Source organism: Balaenoptera acutorostrata, chromosome 7, assembly GCF_949987535.1.
Source record: "Balaenoptera acutorostrata chromosome 7, mBalAcu1.1, whole genome shotgun sequence".
NCBI lineage: Eukaryota > Metazoa > Chordata > Mammalia > Artiodactyla > Balaenopteridae > Balaenoptera > Balaenoptera acutorostrata.
In genome coordinates, this window is record NC_080070.1 from 31,234,074 (window position 1) to 31,259,204 (window position 25,131).

Genomic DNA, 25,131 nt, shown 5'->3' on the forward strand with positions numbered 1-25,131 from the left:
ATCTCAGCCAATTAACTGCCTGGCCACTTCCAGACCTATTCATTGTTAGTAATGCCCGTACTTTCACAATTCTGTTTCATGCAACCTCAGTTCTCTGACCATCGTCTCCTCTCTTTCCAGCTCATTTGCTCCAGTATCTCAACCCTAACAGTCATATGCCCACTGGGACCTTCAGTCTATTGAAGGAAACACATCTCAGTCCGTCAACTCCCTTCACTAGGCAAAATTACAGTTCTGCTTGGATTTAACTCTCTTCAACACCCACACTTGTACAGCTAAATATGCATGTAGAAACACACAGCAGCTCTGAATGATCTCACTTCAAAAATTCAATTTGAAAAAGTGTTGGAGGACTCTGAAGGCTGCCCACAATCATACTATATTTCACTAGTACATGTACTTTCCACTCTCCTTGAGGACGATTTCATTCCTTCTCCTTTCTTCTTAAATTTCTAACACCTCCATCCTAATACTCCCAGTCGATGGCTTTGCTTTGTCTCCACTGAGAAAACGGAAGCAACTAAAAGGAATCTCCAGAAACTCTCACAGCAACATGTATTCACCCACAATTGAACCCGTATACTTTGCTTTCTCTCAAGTTTCTGGAGATAATGATTATTTACTCCTGTCTAAAACCTTCCCTTGTGCACTAAATACAATTTCCATCACCTATCCAAGAAACTGCACAATGGAATTGATTCCCTTTTCTCTGCATTATTAATTTTTTATTATGTAGTACAGAAAATCACCACCAGCAAAAATGTTATTTTTCTCCCATTTTAAAAGAATCATCTTTTAAACCCCATTTCACCTACCAGCTATAACTGATTATCTTCTCCCTTCTGCAGCAAAATATCTTCAGATATTTGACTATACCCAGTAATATCAATTCCATTTCTCCTAATGCTCCTTAATCCTCTCCAGTCAGATTTTCCCCCTGATCATTACACCAAAACTATTCATGTCAAGATCACCAATTACCTCCAAACTGCTAAATCCAATGGTCACTTTTCAGTTATCATACTTATCAACATCAAGTATATTGTCCTTGACATATTTTCTTCACTTTGCTTCCATGATACCACACTCTTGATTCTCTTCTAACAATATTATTTTTACATCTCAACCTTCTTTGTTGGTTTCTCCTGCTCTTCCAGACCTCTTAATGTTGGAGTTCCCTAGATCTCAGTCCTTTATTCTCTCCCTCTCCTCTGCCTGCATCCACTACACCGTGGCCTCAATCAGCATATACATTTTAATAACAGCAACAATGTCACCCAAATTTAAACTTCTTGCCCAGACATGTTTTCTGAACTTCAAACTCCTATACACAACTGCCTACCTGCCAGATGCATTGAGTTGCCAAATAGATATCTCCAACTGACTTGCCCAAAACTGAACTTCTCATTCCCTTCCTCCTGCAAACCTATTCCACTCAGTCTGTTTTGTTTTTTCATTTAAATGGATGACCCATCCTTTCAGTTGCTTTCAGACAAAAATCTCGGCTTCATTCCAGATTTTTCCCTTCTCACATCCATATCCAATTTTTGGGAAATCCTGTTGTAATATCTTAAAATATATCCAGAACCTAATCATTTCTCACAATTCTCATTGCTACCACCTTGATACCAAGCCATGATTATTATTATTCCAGTGATGACTGAAATCATCTCTTAACTGGTTTTCCTGCTTCCATCTATGTGCAAATGATTTCAACAAAACAGCCAGTGATCCTTGTCAAATCTAAATCATATCACATCTCTCCTCTGCTCCAAACCCTCTACCAGTTCCTCTTCTTAGAGTGAAACTCAAGCCATTACAAGCACCAACAAGGCACTATAGTGACTGCAAGACGAGGCTCCACTTCCTTTCTGATCTAACTGTTCCCTCACTCATTCACCTCCAGCCACCTGAACTCCTTACTGAACACGCCAGACATACTTATGCTCTAAAGGCTTTCACTAGCATAACTCTTTCTTGGGATGCTGTCCTCCAGATATGTGCTTGCCTATGGCCCTGAACTACATCAAGTCTTTGCTCAGATAACATCTTCTCAATGACATCAATTTTCACCATTTAAGTGAAAAATGCAACCCGACCCCCTTCTCCTTAGCTCTGCTTTATTTTCTATAGCATTTATTACTTTCTCTTATCTAAATATTTTGTGTGTGTCTGTATGTATGTGTGTTCCCCTAATGTAACCCTAGTGCCTAGAATAGTAGACACATGGTATGTGCTCAATTAATATATAAAATAATAAATGGATCAAATAATGAAGTTTAAGCTTATCAAACCTACACCCTACACACACACACACACACACACACACACACACACACACACACAGAGCTCTAAAGAGAATTGGAAATTTATCCTTTATAATTGAAATATGATGATAATATACATCTAAATGATAATTAATAATTCTATAGGGCTTCCCTGGTGGCGCAGTGGTTGAGAATCTGCCTGCCAATGCAGGGGACATGGGTTCGAGCCCTGGTCTGGGAAGATCCCACATGCCGCGGAGCAGCTGGGCCCGTGAGCCACAATTACTGAGCCTGCGCGTCTGGAGCCGTGCTCCGTTACAAGAGAGGCGGCGATAGTGAGAGGCCCGCGCACCGCGATGAAGAGTGGCCCCCACTTGCCACAACTAGAGAAAGCCCTCGCACAGAAACGAAGACCCAACACAGCCATAAAATAAATAAATAAATAAATAAATAAATAAATAAGCAAATCTTTAAAAAATAATAATAATAATAATTCTATATACAGAATAATAGAGTCTCAAAATTGTGAAGAACCTTAAAGCTCATATAATCCAGTCACGTATGCGATGTTTATGTTTCTTCTACATGTTTTCCCATAATAATTTTCTAGTCTATTCCTGAATACTGCAGTAATGGAGGACCTTTTGCATAGTTTGCAATGAGACAACTGAAATTCAAGGTTAGTTAATGTTGCCTGATATTTTACAGCAATTAAAGACAGTAGGAATGATAGAATCTGAAACCAGGTCTCTTGCCTACTAGTGCCCTTCATTACACTCAACTCTGTATAGAAAACCTTTAGTGCATTTAAATATATGTTTACTGAATAGACCAAATGACTTCTTTAAAACTGGCAGTTATAAAATTTTTATGTAATTGCAGTCAATTTAAAAACATTATCAAGAGTCTATATATGTAGATAACCCTCAAAAATAAACTTGAAAAACACTCACTCATTTTAAAATTGAAATTATTATATAAGTTTTCTCATTATCAGGCAATGAGGTTGATAAAATAGTAGCATCAAGTGATACTAAGCCCAGGGAAAGAGAATTTACAAAATATCTGAGGTAGAGAATTCCACTGGTAACTTCAAAACACCACTATACTATGCTCTAAGAAATCTGCCTTCACGTTAGAAAGAGGAAGACAAAAATGAAAGCAAGAACAGAAATAATGTAGATAAAACAAAGCCCTTTAAAGTTTCCCTCCCAAAATAACTCAAGCAAAGATTGACTATATCACTTAGAAAAGTCACTGTACATTCTAATACTAGGTGAATAGAAAGAGGTACTAAAAAGAAACAAAACCCACAGAGTATGTCTGAATTGTGAGTTTTTCATATTTTAATTATGTTTTGGAACTCTGCTGACCGTAGCACGCTGTGATACAAAGGAATAAAAAACTAATAAATTGTAAGAGTCAATGAAATGGTCATAATTAGGATGTCTAAAGACAACAGAGCCATCACGAATAACAAAGTGCTCAGTGGTGTCATTAAACTGTTTAAATTTCTAAAGATCTTCCTGTCAGAGTTCTTCTGTAAAGATGTTATATTTAATGGATAAAGGGACAATTTTTATTACTGTGAGACTCTGAAATGTAAAACAGCTTGACATTTTTGATGCACCATGTCACAGCATATCATGTTCAAATAGACTTTATTCGGTGCAGCTCAATTATATATACTACCAAATGTAAAATAGATAGCTAGTGGGAAGCAGCCACATAGCACAGGGAGATCAGCTCGGTGCTTTGTGACCACCTAGAGGGGTGGGATGGTGAGGGTGGGAGGGAGACACAAGAGGGAGGGGATATGGGGATATATGTATATGTATAGCTGATTCACTTTGTTATAAAGCAGAAACTAACACAACGTTGTAGAGCAATTATACTCCAATAAAGATGTTAAAAAAAAAAACTTTTAAAACTTCAAAAGAACATGGTGTCTTAGAATCATTTCTCAGAAGGAGCAAATTCTTGTTACCATGTTAGAAAACAGAAAAACTTTGTTTTTAAAACAAAAACCACACCACATTAAAATATTTGTAAAATGATTCTCTCGAGTATTTTTCCTCCCAAGACTCTATATCTACTCGTGCTCTTGTTTTGTCATTATATACATATTATATACATATATAATATATATATGCATTTGCTTATATATACATTATACACACGTATGTATTAGTTTCTTGGGTCTAGAAAGTTAAAGTTACAGGAATAGGACTTTAGAATTGTAAGGAAATTTACTGGGAATCTATTCCAACCTCCTGATTTTACCAACAGAGGAACAGAAGTGAACAAAATTTAAAAACAAACACATCAACAGAATCCAGGTTAAACAGAATCTCTGATGGACCCTTTTGTTTTATGTCATATACATATTAGGTTTGAAGATCTTTGCTTGAATAGATTAAAAATGACTTCAATTGCAAAGATTACTACCTGCATGGAAAGTCATTCACAATATGCTTCATGTTTTAAATTACTTACCTGCAAAGGTAAAATAAATGTAAGAACCACAGTTGATTTGCCAGGTAAAGAGAAATAATATTATATGCTTGCTCTTATTTCAAAGCTGAAAATGATACTATTTTAAAGATATGGGTCACACCCTGCAGTATGGTAAGTATGTACATTCATGAGGACATCTATTATTTTTCTTTCTTTTCCTTATTATATAAGTTCTACAAAGGAAACAACAACTACAACAAAAAAAGCAGACCAAACCAGTGCTAACAAAATTACTTGCGGTGCATAGTCAGTTGTGACTGTTCATGTGGGAACACAGAGTTTGGGAATGTAAACAAATCCTTGCTGGAGAGAAGATAATTTCTTAGACCAGTGTTTGTTTTGTTTTTTCTATTTTAGTGTTTAGGAGAATTGCCTAGTAATCCTTTTCAAATACAGATCTAGGCTCTCCTGTCAATCCAACCCCAACCTCCACCTACTTGGAGATTTTAATAAGCATCCTACCTGATACTAAGGCACTGGGTGTATCTGTAAGGTTAAGGGAAACATTTTTGTCATCCTGTCTGCCCTTGACCTTTAGTATACTGATGGTTTCACAAAGGTACTTAATTCGAGAACTGGAATAACTCTAACTGCCTCTAATATAGAGAATTATTTTGGCTTGAGCAAAACTCAGAATCTGAAAGATTTGTATAATTATTTATCCATTTTTAAGAGGAATATTATTGCCACTAAGTATATCCCTATGCTACTAAACTGCAGGAGATAGATATAAACATTTTGACCATTCATGGAACCTGATTTCAAAGGTCCTCCTAGGGAAGAAGTTACATAGGCAAGCACATGACAGAATTTGTCAAGGGATCTGGAAATAACTCAAGCTAACATATAAACCACAAAAAAAAAGGTAGGTGGAACTTTCATCTTGGATGACAATATGGACAATTTAGGGGCAGTTTCAAGGTTAGGAGACTGGACTGAAAAAGTAGGGTGACTATTAACAGAATCAAAGACTCTCAGATTTGGAGATAGCTAAAGACATTATCCAATATAGTTACCCACCCTATCCTAGTTACATAATATTCTTTTTTTTTTTTTTTTTTTGTTACATAATATTCTTGACAAGGCCTTGATAGTTTCTGATTAAATACTTCCTGTATTGGAAATTTTTTAAAAATGTAAATTGGAAATTTTTTTAAAATGTAACTATGTTTATCCCATTTTAAACAATAGGGTTAGCAAAAAATAATTAGAATATATGGCTTTGAGTTTTTACATTAGGGTAAGTTTTTACTTCTTAGCAATATTGGTTGTGATATTGCTTCTTTGTGCTTCCCTAAGTTTGATTAAGTATTTGAGCCACATAGGAAAAACCCATGATTAAAATGAATGTTAGCAATTAAATTGTGCTTCTAATGCAGTAACTTTGGGGAAGTTTTACTATAAATGGCAATCCCCATACTATTGCTGCCAGGCAAAGGAAGGAAGAAGTAAATTAAAGAAAAATAAAAGACATGGACACACCTTGACTTGCTAGCAAGGTCATTTATATGTCTCCTATCTGTACTACTTCTTGAAACCCAATCCTACTCTCCCCACCCTCACCTCATCAGTGGGAGGAGGGGTGTGATGTGATGGGGACTTAGCACAGTCAGGCTGTAGTCTTCAAGGAGTCATCTCCAGATGACATGTCACATCCATCTTGGAGAATAGGTTCTTAAACTTTGACAGTATCCTACTGTGTGGAAAAGAATTGGGGAAAAAAAAGGAAAAGCTAGTTTTTCTTTATTTACTGCACCACAGATTAAAATCTTATGCCTAAAAAACTTACATACTAGGAAGACTCATGATATTTTAGCATGGTGGGTTCTGGGAGTGACACAAATAAACAGTTTCTACTGCTGACCCCAGGACCTGTTAGAATTTAAAGATGAAGTGACACGCATATTCCCTTCTCCCTATCAGAGGGCAAGTTTTCGAAGTGGAACCTCTGCATACCTTTCACGCATGAGCCAAGTTGCCTAGACTCTTAGGACAAACACTAAAATATGGAAAGTAAGGTTTTGCTGAATGTCATCGATTGGTTTTTTTGTAGGCTCTCAGATGCTTAACTTTTATTCCAGGCCTGGATTGAAATGTATGTTCTTCAAGTCAGAAACAATTACAATCTCTCTAGTAAGGACACATAAGTTACTGTAGAAACATAGTGAACCTAGCCCAAACAAATGAGAATGATCAGAAGAAGAAAGCAACTAATTCTATAGATATGTGATTAAAATGATTAGAAAATCAAACATTTTTCCAAAGAGACAAGATGAAATGAGTGACCCTGGAATCACCACTGACTGCCATTAGTTCTAGTCTTTGTAAATAGGTAGAATACCTATCATCAGTCTTCAGAATGTCATCCATTCAACTATTTTGAAATTTCTATTTTGTTGCTTAAATATTCTATTCTGTAGGCTAATCTGCCATGGCTATTTTACCAATTTTGATGCTCCCGTGACAGGGATTTAAGACTTTTTCTTCTTCTAAACCTAGAGTTTCCTCTGCTCCTCTTAAAGAACTGTCCACTGCAACAGAAAACCAAGATAAAAGTAGCTTAAAATGTCAAACAGATATATTATCTCAAGAACCTAGTATCTCTCCACCCTTATACTGACAAAATTCTGATTATGATTAATTTATATGAAATAAAAATGATTACCTTTACATGACATTTAAAAATAAAAAATTTTAAACTTACAAGTTGTAAAGATCTAAGGCACCAAGAGATGTTTTGAAAAGTATTTTGGAAGATGGTCCTCAAAGACTGTCCACAAATCCATGAAATGGAGTAGAATTTTGGCAACAAAAATTAATTTTTATTAATGCTAATAGCTATTCTACTGATTCCAGTACCAAAGTGTTATTACGGATGGAACTGGCTAGTTAAAATATCTGTATTGATCAAAATGGAATAATAATTATAATATAATCCGTTAAATTTCAGAGTCAAAATTCATGCAACGAGTGGACTGCATTCTAGAAAAAATATATATTTAAATTCTTTGCACAACTTTCAAATTTTATTTTTCTTACCCTGCCAACTGTGCCATTGTGGCAAAGGTCCTGAAGTGCTTCATTAGAAACTGAGTTTGCTGGTTTGAGTACAGTTTAGGTTACTTTTCAACAAATGGGGTTGAATTGCTAAGAATCTGTCCATCTTTTATCATTTTTTTCTTCTGGTGATTGACAGCAACCATCTGCAGGGTGGCTGATCTGAGTGGAAAAAGAAACTCAGCCTTCGTAAAACCCAGCCAACTAGTAAAAATACATTGGAACATAATTACATCAACTAATCTGTAGTTATAATAATCTCTGATTACTATAAGCTCTTTATAATTTGAAAACAAACAATATTTCCATTAATTCTTGCAATAAACCTATGAAGAATTCAAGAAATGAATTATTAACCCTCTTTTACAGATAATCCTGCTGAACCTCAATTTTCTTAACACATCAGAATAACAAGATAAGTAAGTGACTGAAACAGAATCAGACTCAGGTATTTGTTCTCCAGCCCCATGCTCTTCCAATTGTCCGACAATACTGTAAGGAATACCTGCTATGAATATAAAGTCTAGAAGATACCCAAAACACCAAAGACTGTCCATAACAAATCTGGATGCATTTATTGATTTACATAATTTATAATAGCATGTGAAGTGAAATGATTTTGAATCTGCTAAATAAGTTGTCTTTACTGTGTTGGCCAAATTTCTGATTGCTTAATTTCAAAAGACTCGTTTAGTTCTCTTTTCACTTATTATAAAATGATTTTATGTGAACCTTTATAAAAAATTGCCAAATTTAGGCTCCATAAGCTAAAGTAGGTCAGTGATTAATATCAATATTTTCTGTAAAACGAAAGAGGCAGAAAGAGGGAAGAGGAAAGACACATTTTAAGTAACCAAGTAACATTGAGCTTTTATAATTTGTTGCTCTTTTGTAAAACTCTCCATGTGGTCATCTAGCGAAGGTTTCTGTCCCAAGTTTTATGAAAGACTCCTTTAAAAGAAGCTCTAGACTGGGATGCCAGTGTATTATAATTTCAGTGAAGCATTTAAGAAAAAGTACGGGATATAAAGGCATCAATAGCCATTCATTTGTACTGGAAACACTACTTGATTAAATGAAAATCTAACTGCATTGGGTTTCTTACATTTAATAAAGAACCTTCCAAAAAATGTCACCCACATCTACCTACTTTTCTTTACTCGACATAATTACTCCCCTCAAACTTGTTTCGTAAATGTATCACTAATTTTTAAGCATGAATAAAATATATGTGGAGCCCCATCCACCAGAGGGAAGGCAGCAGAAGCAAGAAGAACTACAATGCTGCAGCCTGTGGAACGAAAACCACATTCACAGAAAGACAGACAAAATGAAAAGACAGAGGACTATGTACCAGATGAAGGAACAAGATAAAACCCCAGAAAAAAAACTAGATGAAATGGAGATAGGCAAACTTCCAGAAAAAGAATTCAGAATAATGATAGTGAAGATGATCCTGGACCTCAGAAAAAAAATGGAGGCAAAGATAAAGAAGATGCAAGAAATGTTTAACAAAGACCTAGAAGAATTAAAGAACAAACACCTAGAAGAATTAAAGAACAAACAAATACAGATGAACAATACAATAACTGAAATGAAAAATACACTAGAAGGAATCAATAGCAGAATAACTGAGGCAGAAGAACGGATAAGTGACCAGGAAAACAGAAAGGTGGAATTCACTGCTGAAGAACAGAATAAGGAAAAAGAATGAGAAGAAATGAAGACAGCCTAAGAGACCTCTGGAACAACATTAGACGCACCAAGATTCGCATTATAGGGGTCCCAGAAGGAGAAGAGAGAGAGAAAGGACCCAAGAAAATACTTGAAGAGATTATAGTCAAAAACTTCCCTAACATGGGAAAAGAAATAGCCACCCAAGTTCAGGAAGTGCAGAGAGTCCCAGGCAGGATAAACCCAAGGAAAAACATGCCAAGACCCACAGTAATCAAACTGACAAAAATTAAAGACAAAGAAAAATTATTAAAAGCAACAAGGGAAAAACAACAAATAACATACAAGGGAACTCCCATAAGATTAATAGCTGATTTCTCAGCAGAAACTCTACAAGCCAGAAGGAAGTGGCAGAATATATTTAAAGTGATGAAAATGAAGAACCTAAAACCAAGATTACTCTACCCAGTAAGGATCTCATTCAGATTAGATGGAGAAATCAAAAGCTTTACAGACAAGCTAAAGCTAAGAGAATTCAGCACCACCAAACCAGTTCTAAAACAAATGCTGAAGGAAGTTCTCTAAGTGAGAAACACAAGAGAAGAAAAGGACCTACAAAAACAAGCCCAAAATAATTAGAAAGTGGTCATAGGAACATACATATTGATAGTTACCTTAAATGTGAACAGATTAAATGCTCCAACCAAAAGACACAGGCTTGCTGAATGGATACAAAAACAAGACCCATATATATGCTGTGTACAAGATACCCACTTCAGACCTAGGGACACATACAGACTGAAAGTGAGGGGATGGAAAAAGATATTCCATGCAAATGGAAATCAAAAGAAAGCTGGAGTAGCAATACTCATATCAGATAAAATAGACTTTAAAATAAAGAATGTTACAAGAGACAAGGAAGGACACTACACAACGATCAAGGGATCAATCCAAGAAGAAAATATAACAATTATAAATATATATGCACCCAACATAGGAGCACCTCAATACATAAGGCAACTGCTAACAGCTATAAAAGAGGAAATTGACAGTAACACAATAATAGTGGGGGACTTTAACACCTCACTTACACCAATGGACAGATCATCCAAAATGAAAATAAATAAGGAAACAGAAGCTTTAAATGACACAATAGACCAGATAGATTTAATTGGTATTTATAGGACATTCCATCCAAAAACAGTACACTACACTTTCTTCTCAAGTGCACATGGAGCATTCTCCAGGGTAGATCACATCCTGGATCACAAATCAAGCCTTGGTAAATTTAAGAAAATTGAAATCATACCAAGCATCTTTTCCAACCACAACACTATGAGGTTAGAAATCAATTACAGGTAAGAAAAATGTAAAAAACACAAACACACGGAGGCTAAACAATACGTTACTAAATAACCAAGAGGTCACTGAAGAAATCAAAGAGGAAAGCAAAGAATACCTAGAGAAAAATGACAATGAAAACATGATGATCCAAAACCTATGGGATGCAGCAAAAGCAGTTCTAACAGGGAAGTTTATAGCAATACAAGCCTACCTCAAGAAACATGAAACATCTCAAATAAACAATCTAACCTTACACCTAAAGGAACTAGAGAAAGAAGAACAAATAGTAAAAGGAAAGAAACCATAAAGATCAGAGCAGAAATAAATGAAATAGAAACCAAGAAAAAACAGTAGCAAAGATCAATTAAACTAAAAGCTGGTTCTTTGAGAAGATAAACAAAATTGATAAAGCTTTAGCCAGACTCATCAAGAAAAAGAGGGAGAGGGCTCAAATCAATAAAATTAGAAATGAAAAAGGAGAACTTACAATGTACACTGCAGAAATACAAAGCATCCTAAGAGACTACTACAAACAACTCTATGCTAATAAAATGGACAACCTGGAAGAAATGGACAAATTCTTAGAAAGGTACAACCTTCCAAGACTGAACCAGGAAGAAATAGAAAATACGAACAGACCAATCACAAGTAATGAAATTGAAACTGTGATTAAAAATCTTCCAACAAACAAAAGTCTAGGACCAGATGGCTTCACAGGTGAATTCTATCAAACATTTAGAAAAGAGCTAACACTCATTCTTCTCAAACTCTTCCAAGAAACTTCAGAGGAAGAAACACTCCCAAACTCATTCTATGAGGCCACCATCACCCTGATACCAAAACCAGACAAAGATACTACAAAAAAAGAAAATTACAGACCAATGTCACTGATGAACATAGATGCAAAAATCCTCAACAAAATACTAGCAAACAGAATCCAACAACATATTAAAAGGATCATACACCATGATCAAGTGGGATTTATCCCAGGGATGCAAGGATTCTTCAATATATGCAAATCAATCAATGTGATACACCATATTAACAAATTGAGGAATAAAAACCATATGATCATCTCAATAGATGAAGAAAAGGCTTTTGACAAAATTCAACACCTATTTATGATAAAAACTTTCCAGAAAGTTGGCATAGAGGGAACCTACCTCAACATAATAAAGGTCATATACGAAGATCAGGAACAAGACAAGGATGTCCACTCTCACCACTATTATTCAGCATAGTTTTGGAACTCCTAGCCATGGCAATTAGAGAACAAAAAGAAATAAAAGGAATACAAACTGCAAAAGAAGGAGTAAAACTGTCACTGTTTGCAGATGACATGATACTATACATAGAGAATCCTAAAGATGCCACCAGAAAACTATTAGAGCTTATAAAAGAATTTGGTAAAGTTGCAGGATACAAAATTAATGCACAGAAATCTCTTGCATTCCTATACACTAACATTGAAAGATCAGAAAGAGAAATTAAGAAAACAATCCCATTCACAATTGCAACAAAAAGAATAAAATACCTAGGAATAAACCTACCTAAGGAGGTAAAAGGCCTGTACTCAGAAAACGATAAGACACTGACGAAAGAAATCAAAGATGACACAAACAGATGGAGAGATATTCTATGTTCTTGGATTGGAAGAATCAATATTGTGAAAATGACTATACTACCCAAAGCAATCTACAGATTCAGTGCAATCCCTAACAAATTATCAATGGCATTTTTTACAGAACTAGAACATAAAATTTCACAATTTGCATGGAAACACAAAAGACCCCGAATAGCCAAAGCAATCTTGAGGGAAAAAAGTGGAGCTGGAGAAATCAGACTCCCTGACTTCAAACTATACTACAAAGCTACAGTAATCAAGACAATATGGTACTGGCACAAAAACAGAAATATAGATCAATGGAACAGGATAGAAAGCCCAGAGATAAACCCATGCACCTATGGTCAACTAATCTATGACAAAGGAGGCAAGGATATAAAATGAAGAAAAGACATTCTCTTCAATAAGTGGTGCTGGGAAAACTGGACAGCTACATGTAAAAAATGAAATTAGAATACTCCCTAACACCATACACAAAAATAAACTCAAAATGGATTAAAGACTAAATGTAAGACCAGACACTATAAAACTCTTAGAGGAAAACATAGAAAGAACACTCTTTGATATAAATCACAGCAAGCTCTTTTTTGACCCACCTCCTAGAGTAATGGAAATAAAAACAAAAACAAACAAATGGGACCTAATGAGACTTAAAAGCTTTTGCACAGCAAAGGAAACTATAAACAAGACCAAAAGAGAACCCTCAGAATGGGAGAAAATATTTGCAAACGAATCAACGGATAAAGGATTTATCTCCAAAATATATAAACAGGTCATGCAGCTCAATATTGAAAAAACAAACAACCCAATCAAAAAATGGGAAGAAGATCTAAATAGACATTGGTCCAAAGAAGACATACAGATGGCCAAGAGGCACATGAAAAGCTACTCAACTTCACTAATTATTAGAGAAATGCAAATCAGAACTACAGTGGGGTATCACCTTGCACCAGTTAGAACGGGCATCGTCAGAAAATCTGCAAACAACAAATGCTGGAGAGGGTGTGGAGAAAAGGGAACCCTCTTGCAGCATTGGTGGGAATGTAAATTGATAGAGCCACTATGGAGAACAGTATAGAGGTTCCTTAAAAAACGAAAAATAGAATTACCATATGACCCAGCAATCCCATTACTGGGCATATACCCAGAGAAAACCATAATTCAAAAAGACACATGCACCCCAATATTCACAGTAGCACTATTTACAATAGCCAGGTCATGGAAGCAATCTAAATGCCCACTGACAGATGAATGGATAAAGAAGATGTGGTACATATATACAATGGAATATTACTCAGCCATAAAAAGGAACAAAATCGGGTCATTTGTAGAGACACGGATGGACCTAGAGACTGTCATACAGATTCAAGTAAGTCAGAAAGAGAAAAACAAATATCGCATATTAACACATATATGTGGAATCTAGAAAAGTGGTACAGATGAACCGGTTTGCAAGGCAGAAATACAGACGCAGACGTCAAGAACAAACGTATGGACACCAGGGTGGGAATGCGGGGGCGGGGGGGATGAATTGGGAGATTGGGATTGACATGTATACATTAATATGTATAAAATAGATAACTAATAAGAACCTGCTGTATAAAAAAATAAAATAAAATTCAAAAAAACGTATATGTGGCAAATTGCCTTATGTCTCACATTAGGCAGTGCTGAAAAATCAGTTTTGATATGCTGCAATAGGAATTGATAATTGGCTTAAAGTTATGAACACTTAAAATGATTCCACAAGTGGATATTTGCCTTTCTCAGATATTTTTAAGGGTAATTATTTCATTATTGTTTTTATTGGGTGGAAGATAAAGAGCTGCTTCTGATACTAACTCGCTTACTACTTTACATTTCACTAATACCACTGCAGTAGGTATTGGCTATAGTGGGGTAAAGACACTGAAAGTAGAGCTGGAGAATGGGACACAAATGAAATTTTAAAAGGAGAAACAAAAAGCAAAAGAGAAACCTTTGGCTAGAGAGAATGCAATAAAATCAAGGTATTCTAAAGTCTTAGAATATGGCACTTAAATGTGCAGCCAAAGCATCAGGGTGATTTTTGAGTTCTTTGGATTCTTTCACTTACCTCAGAAGAACCACAAGACAATTTATTATGGTGGCATTTTTCTTTTAATATGACATATTCTTACATGTTTTTCCAGAAAATAAATTATAAGCGTAGTCACTATTTTATAACCATTGTTAATTAATTCAATTACTTGTGGTATTATAAAAGCTAAAACAAAGCAAAAACACTTTTCTGCTACTTCTGTTAATAGGGTTAAAACCAGCAAAATCTACCTTTCTAATCGCTCCTCGACTACACATGTATTTTTCTCCTTCTGTCTCTATTTCTTTCTTTTTTCATAATGAAAAACCACTCCTGAGAGCCCAGGCCAAGGACAAAACAATTTTGAAAACTATCAAGATCAAAATATTCAACTATTAAAATAGAATATTTTTTAAAAAAAGGATAAGGTAAAAAAAGGAAAAGCAAAGGTTCTTTACCTTGATCCTTTCTCATTACAAATTTGAATCATAAAGAGTGACTAAATTATAATTAAAGCATATTAATTTACTTGAATATTACTATCTAATACTAAAATGAGTACACTCAATAAGATATGTTTAAACTTTAAATCTGGGAAAATGTTATTTCCTTAAATGTTTCATGCTATATGGCTGTTAACTCTAGTAGTGTGAAAAGCTAAAACACAGGAAAACAATATTGTTTTGAAATCTTAAAAAACTGATTAAGAAAGAAATTAATTACAAAGTCACACTATGCAATTTTCATTAAAAGGTTATTTTCCACTTAATATTCTTGTTTTTTTAATCCTCAAATCAGTTTGGAACCTGTTTCATTCCTCATTTCAATTTCACTTAGGTTCGTATGTGAATTTTACATAGTTAACAATGTTGATGCTTAATAATCTATTTTTAAAATCCTTTCTGAGGTATTGAAAGCATCATGCTTTATTTAGAAACAGTAGCATAAAAATAATGAAATAGCCAAATATCTACATATATTAATTTCTCTGCACGTGCATGATTGTTCTATCATTTTTCACATTCTGAAGTGGAACTCATCCATCATTTTTGATATCAGTGTACGACCAGTTTCTTGTTCCTTTTTCTTATTTCAGCAGCTTTTATGTTTGAGTTTGATAAAAAAGTATATATTGAGAATAGTAATGTTAGCAAATGCCAACTGATTTTTTTTTAATATGCCAGGCATTCTTTTGCATATTTAAAATAGATGGACTCATTTTGTCCTTTCAACATCCATCTAGAGGAGGTATTTTGTGATTCTCATTTTAAAGAAGAAGAAACTAACACATAAAAAGTTTAAGCAACTTGCCCAAGGTTTACCTATCTAGTGAATGGGAGCTAGGATTTCAACCCAGGCCATATAGTTCTAGAGACTGGATTAATATACTCCCTCTATAGATCTTGTTTTATTTATAGTAAAACATAAGAAACTAACAAATGGAAAACACTTCTCAGTTGTGAATATTAACAGAGCATTTTATTTAATCATTTGGGATGTAAAATAAAATGTAATATACGTGAATTTTAAAGTCATGAATAACCTGGACAAATTTGTAGCACAATCAACAAGCATTTTCTACATTTTTTGAAATTCTGAAATTTACTGGACTCTTAAAAACAAAAAAAAAAACTCTTAATTGTGTGGATAATAGCAGAGAGAACTTCCTTCACTCCCTATACAGAATCAGTTATTTGGCACCCAGAGTGGCCAGTTTAAGAATAAATTGAAAGATTTTCATCAAATCATTGCAAATTTTGAAGCTCAGAATAGTTCATTCATTGTCAAAAAGGACTTGAGCAAGCAGGAGGTCAGTTCAGAAAAGACAACATGACAATTAAAAGATATATGTCCTCATTTTATTGAACAAAAATCCATCATTTTCTACTGGGAAAAGCAAGAATTCTTTCCTTTAACATTCATTAAATTTTGAAATTTTCATGAAAATAGCATCAGAATGAACTCTTGGGAGATGTAACTTAATTTTGAAATGGCAAGGAAAATTCATATTAAGGTTCTGAGTCAGAAAGTATGCGTGAGTATAAAAACATACTAAGCTAGTTATATTTTCATTATCTTGTAGTTTCATCTTACCACATGATATTATTTTATTTCCATGACAATAGATTGCAGTAGCTGCCCATTAGCTAAATTAAGGGGATTCATAACTGAATTAAGACAGGGCAAATAAGTAACCAATTGAACAATTTATAGTGAGGTATTTTTAAGGTATTTCTCAGATGACTTCAGTGAGATAAAAACATGATTGTTAAAAAGTACTGAAAGCTGAGTTTCACAAACATTAAATGCATACTTATTGAAATATCATCTGTTAACTCACATAATTTATATGTAAAGAATATATAACTAAAACAAATTCGAATGTATATGTAGACTCAATACTTGAGGAAAATTAAGACTGTAGTATGCCTATGCATCTTATATATAAGCTTGGAAAATTATTTTCCTATTTTGAAGTTCAGAATCAAAATCTGAAAACGATAGATAAGCAACCTACAAATTAAAATTTTGCCACATTTCTTAATAATATTTTCCTGCCTTTCTTTAGTGTTGAGACACATTTTATGTACAAATTTACTCACTCACTGATTCATTCATTCATTCATTCATTCATTATTTAAGATAAAATGTCTCCTCTTGATGCTATAATTGAACAGATCCATCTATTCACAGCACAGTCCTTAAGTATGCTTACTTAGGAAACAGATAATCCTAGATTCCCAACCTTGCTATTCACTAGTTATGGCTGTTGGCAAATTACTTTCTCTAAGCACCAGCTTCCTCACATATAAAGTGAGAATAATAATAGCATCTACTCAATAGGGTGGTTCTAAAAATTAAAGGAGATAATGTATAGCGCCTAGCACAAAGTTAATATTCAAAAAATATCAAATACTGAGTAAAAAATTAATAATGACTTGGACTACTGAAGCACTTAGGAAATCTTTTTGTAACACCTCATAAGAGCCATGCAGTGTTCTATGGAAATAAACAATGAAACCTGTATCAGTAAAGACTGAGCTATTGCAAGATGCTACCACAAGGTCCAGTTGGGAATGCCATGACAGTACATCATGAAATACAAATAAAATACAAGAACTGCAGCAGGCAGAAAAATTACAGGAAGTAATTGAGCAAAATTAAGATACATGTCTTAGTGGGTGATTATGTGTTATAGATCTTAGTAGGCGCTCAGTGAGATCTGGGACAACATTGAACCTGAAGACTTAGGAACCTAATTGCTGTGGCATGCTCTGAAACTCACCCAAGGAAGAAAGGACTCAGTGGGAATTCGATCATGTTATACAACAGCTATTTTCACAAATGTTATATAATTAAAAAATAAATGCCAAAAATTCTTGATGACCTGGGACAGTTTGCTTTTTAAAAGGTTATGTTGCCAGTGACAAGGTAATTAAAAATCCTACATTATAATAACAAGTATAAATAATTAGGAAATAGCAACATACGCCTAGCTCTTATTTTTTTTACATAAAATCTATAAACTTTATTCAGAATAATGAAGACTTGAATAAGTGAAGAGTTATACCACATTCTTGGATAGGAAGATTCAATTTAAAAAAAAAAAAACCTAAAAAGTTTTGTTTAAAACTTTCTAAAAGAGGACATACATCTTCTACAGCAAGAGTGACCATCTCTGTAATGTACTTTCCAAAAACCTGAGTTTATATATTTTCCATTCCTTTAAGATGAAACAGAGTTGAATAAGTGCAATGAGGACCAAGAATGTCGCCTGCCGTATCAGTAAACAAAGCATGTTGTGACCATCAAGCAGTCTGTCACTGCAGCCACACCCACCTGTATAACCTGAGGGGATTCAGGATGGAGAAAAACAGGATACAGGCCCTAGGTTGTTAAGGTGCATATCAAAGGAATGATTTCAATAAGCCCAGACCTTTGCACCTTCCCATACATAGAAAAGTGCTAAATACATTAACTAGAGAGATCTGATTTTTCTTTAATTAACAGTCATCTTTTGATGTTCTGACTATCTGGGGTTGTTTGTTGTGAAACTCCTATATATCCTGGCTCCTCCCTTACCTCTTCAGAATAGTCCCTCAGAGCTATCTGAGAGACTGTCTCCTTGGCTTAAGCTCTCAGCAAGTCCACCAAATGAAACAGAATTCTCAGCCTTTAGGTTGTGCTTTTTTTTTTTTTCAGTCAATTTCAAGGAAGGCTATAAAGGTGTCGAACAGTGTATTATGTGCCTCATATTAAAATTAATTATTTCCTATAATCTTATTAATTCATAAATTTATTTAGGTTCTGTAATTTGGGATTGATTCTAGCAAACAAAGTTTTGTCTATAGTCTTGAAATAGTAAATCCTCCTATTTACACTTTTGGAAGAGTAATGCTTGATACAGGAAGAGAGGGAGATGGAATTCTAAACGTTAACTAGTCTATGTAAGAAATATTTTAGATAAATGTAGAGATAAAAACATTTACAAACACATTCTGAATTTAGTGATCATTAACCTTTCCTCCTAGGGTGTGTGAAAACTCATGTTGGGACATCTGTATCTTAAAGCTTTGATGTAGCTCCTGTGTAATACCACCTGCACTCTCTAAAGACCTTTTATGCTAATAGGTCACCATGGGTAACAATATTCAAATTCATGCCCTTAGTTCTAGAATGTAAACTGCCAGAAAAGTCGTAGATTCTATTCTCTTTTTCTTTTCTCCTTTTGAGTCTAAACTTAAGTAACTTAGCAAGCCTTGTAGATTGCATATTTTATGACAACATAGAAGAGAAATTTATTATCAACAAACTAACATTTTCAAATCTGAAAAAAATGTCATTTTTTTTCATAGTGTTTAACACAATTGTCACTAAATATTTATTGATGTAAGGATTTGATTTTTTCATCCTATCTCACTTCCTCAGCTAGACATTAAGGCAGCTGGCTAGGCCTATTTTGGTCACCAGCGTACACTTATCATTCATTAACAGGCATTCATTCATTCATCTATGTTTATTGAATGTCTATTCCTGTCTAGGCACAGTTAGGGGTGCAGGGTATAATGCAGTGATCAAGGCAGACCATATCACTGCTTTCCTGTGGTTTATATTCTTGTGGGCAAGACAGAAGATAAACAAATAGGCTCTGAATACATATTTGTAGAACATGTGAAAGAACAAAATGAATAAATATTTATTTTGATTTATTATTTTATATTCCTATTCTGAGGGAATCTGATTGTAATTATCTGTAAAACATTCTAGAAGAGTTCTTCCAATTCTCCATTTTGAAGACAAAATGAAATAAATTTTTCCTACAGTAGTAGGTTACCAATTATTCTTGATTTTACTTCTGTATCTATAAATATGCATGGATGTTTATGCACATTTATGCATATTGTTGTGACTGAACAGGTCACTTAAAGAAATAGATTAATGAGAATCTTCAATGTAATCGCTTTCCTTTTGAACCTTTTGGTTTAAGTCAGAAGTTTCCACTCTTTTTTTTTGACCAGATGTCCATGATCAAAGTATAAAACAAGTGTCATTTTTCTATTCCACTCTGTCATAGAGTAATGAAACATTTATTAATGAACTGTACTAAAATGGCTACATTCAATTTATCAGAGTGCTCCTCTCAGGAAGCTCCAAAGAACATTAGGCAGCATCTGTGCGTGGATGTATTCTGTATCAGTCTTTCCCAACCAAGGAAGTGCATATTTAACATATGAATAAACGGTCATATATTTACTCAATATAAATATTTAAATGTATATACAAATAATATTTTAATAATCTATTAAGAAAATAGAATGTGCCCAGAGAGGCTTTCATTTATAAGTTTTTATGTGGGTCCAACCCCATGTCATTTATCAAACTCATCAAACTCACGTCTTTAAAGAAATCAATTTGTGCAATTAAGAAAAACTTTGAAAACCAGGGTTCCTAATTTCACTGGTTATTGAACTATTATTCTCCTGCTTTCCCTTTGATGTCAGTTGTCTTTTCCTGCTGTGGGTACCGGGCTCCTATATGACCAAAGGTCGACCCCACATGGCATTACAGGTCAATGCCACCTCATCGATATGAATCGCCAGTCATCTCATACCCAGCTGACACTGTTATTCTCAAATGGCTGATTCTATTTTTAAATACTAACAGTTTTTCTTGCAGGTCATTATTTGAATCCAGTAATTAAAGCCATTGTGTTGATCAATGACTTTGTTTCAGAACTGTGGTTTTTTTTTTTTTTAATAAATCAGAAAACTGGGATTTCTCTGGCTGTCCAGTGGTTAAGACTCCACACTTCCACTGCAGGAGGTGCAGGTTCAATCCCTGGCTGGGGAACTAGGATCCCATATGCCGCACCGTGTGGCCAAAAATAATCAGAAAATTACATTTACACAAAAAAACTACTTTTAGTAATATCTAGGATTTAGTTTAAAACTTTCAGTTTAATGGCACAAGACAAAAAGTCAAGTATTCATTGATCCAACACCTAAAAGTCATTTATTGGAACAAATTATCTGTTATCAAAAGACAGCCATTACCTATCTTGCCAATAATACTACTTACTGAGTTTTACTCAAATCATAGACAATATTAACAGCTAACTTGCTAACAAAGAGAGGAGTGCAATCTTTCATTCTTACAGTGATGTAACACCCAGGGAACAGTATACAGACATTTTCTAAATGTTAGATGATGTCAGTGGCAAAATTAAAAATAAATATTTTCTTCCTTAAATGAATAAGTTGTCTGAAGTATGCATAACATCTTATTTAAGCTATGCAAGACTAGAATAACAATCTCAAGACAAATAAGTTACATTATAATAATTAGAAATAATTTTGTTTGCTTTATGACCTGTTTCCTTTAAAATACTCTAAACTTTAACATATGACATAACATGTCCTTGCTGCATAGCAGAAAGAACCATGGACAAGGGAGGGGAGTTGGATTTTCTCCTAATCCTGTCACTGACTGGAAATGCTACCTCACATGAGGTATTTATTACCCCTGGGTCTTAGTTTCCCCACTTGCAAAGTATGGAATCTAGAACAATTCAGTGTTGAATTTTCTTATACTTCTAAAACTTAGAAGCCTATAAAGGTAGCTTATATTTGACGTAAAAAGTGTTATGAACTAGACTAATTTATATACCCCATTGATTTCAAGTATGCTTTTTTAAAAGAATTCTTTCACTGCAATACTGATTCATTTCACCTGAAATTAAGTTTTCTTTACTCAGTAACAAAAACTAATTAATGGTAAAATGGAGATTATAGATTGCTTCTCACCCAGGTTTACGATAAAAGTTGGAGTTGGTTCCTAGAGAAGTAAAGACTCTTTGCCAAGTTACTATGTTGAAGAATTTAAGAATGACCAAATAAATAAAATAGGAACGATTAATCTGAGCCAGCAGCCTTAACCATGTACTACCTCCTCCCACGTCTAGTTCCCTTTCCAGTAAATGATTACTTCACAGATATTCAAGATGTTTTATGATAGCTTCTCTTTAGGACCTTTTAGAAATGCCATGTAATAGATTAGATCCCCAAATCTTTATAGTGTAGATTAAACTAATCCATCAGCTTTATTATTTTCCTGTTTTATTGTCCAAATTGCCTTTTTCTATTTCTTAATCTCTTACCCCATATTTGTAGCTTCTTCAGCTCAAAGGATACTCTTAAAATGGTCCTTATACTCACTTGTTCAAACTCAATTGGTCATTTATAGATCTGAAGATATAAAATCTCACAAAAAGTATATTTGGCATGCCCACAATGAAAAATTAAAACCCTACCACTGTGTTGCTTGACAAATACTTGCTTTTTGTTTTGTTTTATTTTAATGTTAGTTATTGTTAATTCTCAGATCAATAGCTAGTGTGCACTTTATTAATTCCAGTATGTTTTCAATTTTTAAAACATACATTTCAGTGACTATGTCTACGTTAACTCCTTTAACACAAACTTCTCCCTGTTACTAGTAATTATCTTTTGACAGTGCTGATAACAATGAAAAAACAAAACAAAACATGGTTGTTAGAATCAAGGATAGAATTTTAGAGCTGAAAAATGACTCTAATCTTCCCATTCCTCTTCAGTAGATGTCCCGGTCTCAATACTCAACAATCATTTTTCATCAACACAGACAGGCATTAAACTGTCTAAATTCGATATACTTTCTATGAAAGTTCTGCATTTTTACCATATACCCTCTATCCCTCCCTACCAAACATACATACTCAACATGCATTTTTCAGAAATCAGACACAAGCACATACACACACACACAACACTGGCACGAACAAAATAGTTAAAAACTCCATCTAGCAGTAAATCACCATGTATTAATATGTTCAGCATCTCTCCTCTTCCGTCATCCCCTCGAATATGAAAAGAGGCACATTTTAACATTTAATGTGTGTCTATATCATTCTCCTGATTTAACTGCTTGGCATCTCTCAATGTCTAACAAACAAACAAAAATCCAAAAGAACCTTAAAGTTTCTTAGTAAGGCACAACAAACCGTTCACAATCTGACCTAGGCTACCTTTCCCACCCTGCATGACTTTCTTCTATGTGTGCAGTTCTCCGGCCAAACTGAACCAGCTTTTGCCTCCAATATACTTATCATTTAATGCCTAGTAATCTTTGAACCTATTCTTTCTACTTGTAATATCCTTACTCACTTGCTCTGGGTATTTTGGGGGCAATTTCCTACTCATCTTTTCTCATTACTGTAAATGTCACCTCTTCTGAGCTTCTGTAATGCACTTTAGGCATATTTTATGTATCTTAACATCTCCAGAATGCTATACCCAATAAATGCTTATTGTGTGAGTGATTAATTGTGATAGGGATTGGTGAGCACAGAAAGATATCCAAAATTTGGTTTCCTTTTTCCAAGATATATTTCTGAAGCATGGAAGAGAGAGTGTGTTGGACATAACTAGAACATTAGACAGTATTTGGGAAGAAAGGGACTAGAAAGAAAAGTCAAAGAATGGAAGAAAAAAGTCTTGATGTGTATATTCTCTGTGAGGCACAATGCAATGCATTTCACATATGTAGTCTCCATCTCTACCTGAGATATCTTTAAATTTAAAGTGTAAACACATTCTTGTAGTTTTAATAATAGAATAAAATCAACAAATAATCCAATATAAAAGGTGGACAATACAATTTTCAATAAACAAAGCTTATTATTATTACAAAAAATAAAGGCCTTAGACAAACGATGTTTAAACTCATTACTTTTTAACAAAGAGATGGTCCAAAGATATACACAGAAAAACCATAGACAGAAACACAACTATTGATTTAAATGTTTGTCCTAATAATCACATACATGCAAATTAAACAACAAACTACCACTTCCAATGGAGCAAGTCACACAGTACTGTAATTGTTAGTTTATCTGTTAGTATTTCCTGCTAAATTAAAATAGTAGAAGGCTGGACTGTGGTCTTTAATGATGCAGCAACATGCCTACACAGCAAAATCTACAACTATCTCTTGAATGAACTAACTAATGAATGCATGAGTAGTGAATGGAAATTATAGCACTTAACAGTAGAAGGTACTGTGGATTGGACACTCTCAAACACTACACTTTGCATATAGATTCTAAGCACAGCAACATAGGCTTACTGAACAATCCTTAATTCATTCATAAAGTATTTTGTTATAGGTACCAAGCATCTCCACAAACCCTTTAGTTTTAATATATCCAAACTGAACTTCTCTTCTTCAACAGGCCTGCTGTTCTTGCATTCTTTGTCTTGTTCTACCCCACCAGGTCAGAGGCACAGCAATCACCTTCCTCCCTCCAACTCCCATTTTCAGGCTGTCACTATATCCCTTTGCTTCTACTTTCTAACCGTGTCTCTCTCCTTTACTACAATCTTCCCTCTCATTTTCTTCCTTTTCAGCCATTATGATAAATTCTTAATTGGCTTTTCTGCTTTCAATTTCAACCCACTTTACTCAATTTTCCAAAGCGCAACCACATCTTACTTCTTGACTTGAAATTCCTTAGTGAGCCCCTGTCTTTGAAGTCTTTCTGTTAAACAGAGAGGCATTTCCCTTATTTGCAGCCTACATGACTTCACCCTGACTGCATTATATGCTTCACATACACACACTGAACCATACAGACGTACCAAATTCTCATACTTCTGGGTTTTGCATCTGATGGGCCTTGGATGTTCTTTCCAATCTTGAACACCTGGCAGGGTCATATTCACTCTACCTGACCAGACGAAAGTGACATTTCCTTTGTGAATTTTTCCTTAAGTCCCCTCTACAGATATGATTACTCTTTCCTTTTTAATACCCCTGTATCTCTATATAATCCACTTTACACTTCTCTATGTTATGGGTCTGTGAGCTACTCAACTTCTGTGTATTTCTAGTGCCTGGCACATACAGTTCTAAAACTACTCACTGTTTGTTATTATGCAGGTAGTATCAACTGACAAAGGAGCTCTAGGTAGGACAGAATCACTCAGGCAGGCTAACTGACTAGACAGACTTTAATTTCAGTATATTTCCTGTTAAAATTTAAAAAATGATTT

The 25,131-nt window shown here is 34.4% G+C and overlaps 1 protein-coding gene across 1 annotated transcript in view; it reads right to left on the reverse strand.

Moving 5' to 3' along the window:
- Window positions 1-25,131, reverse strand: part of KCND2 (potassium voltage-gated channel subfamily D member 2) — a 490,117-nt gene that overhangs the window by 421,022 nt on the left and 43,964 nt on the right. The window lies entirely within an intron of this gene.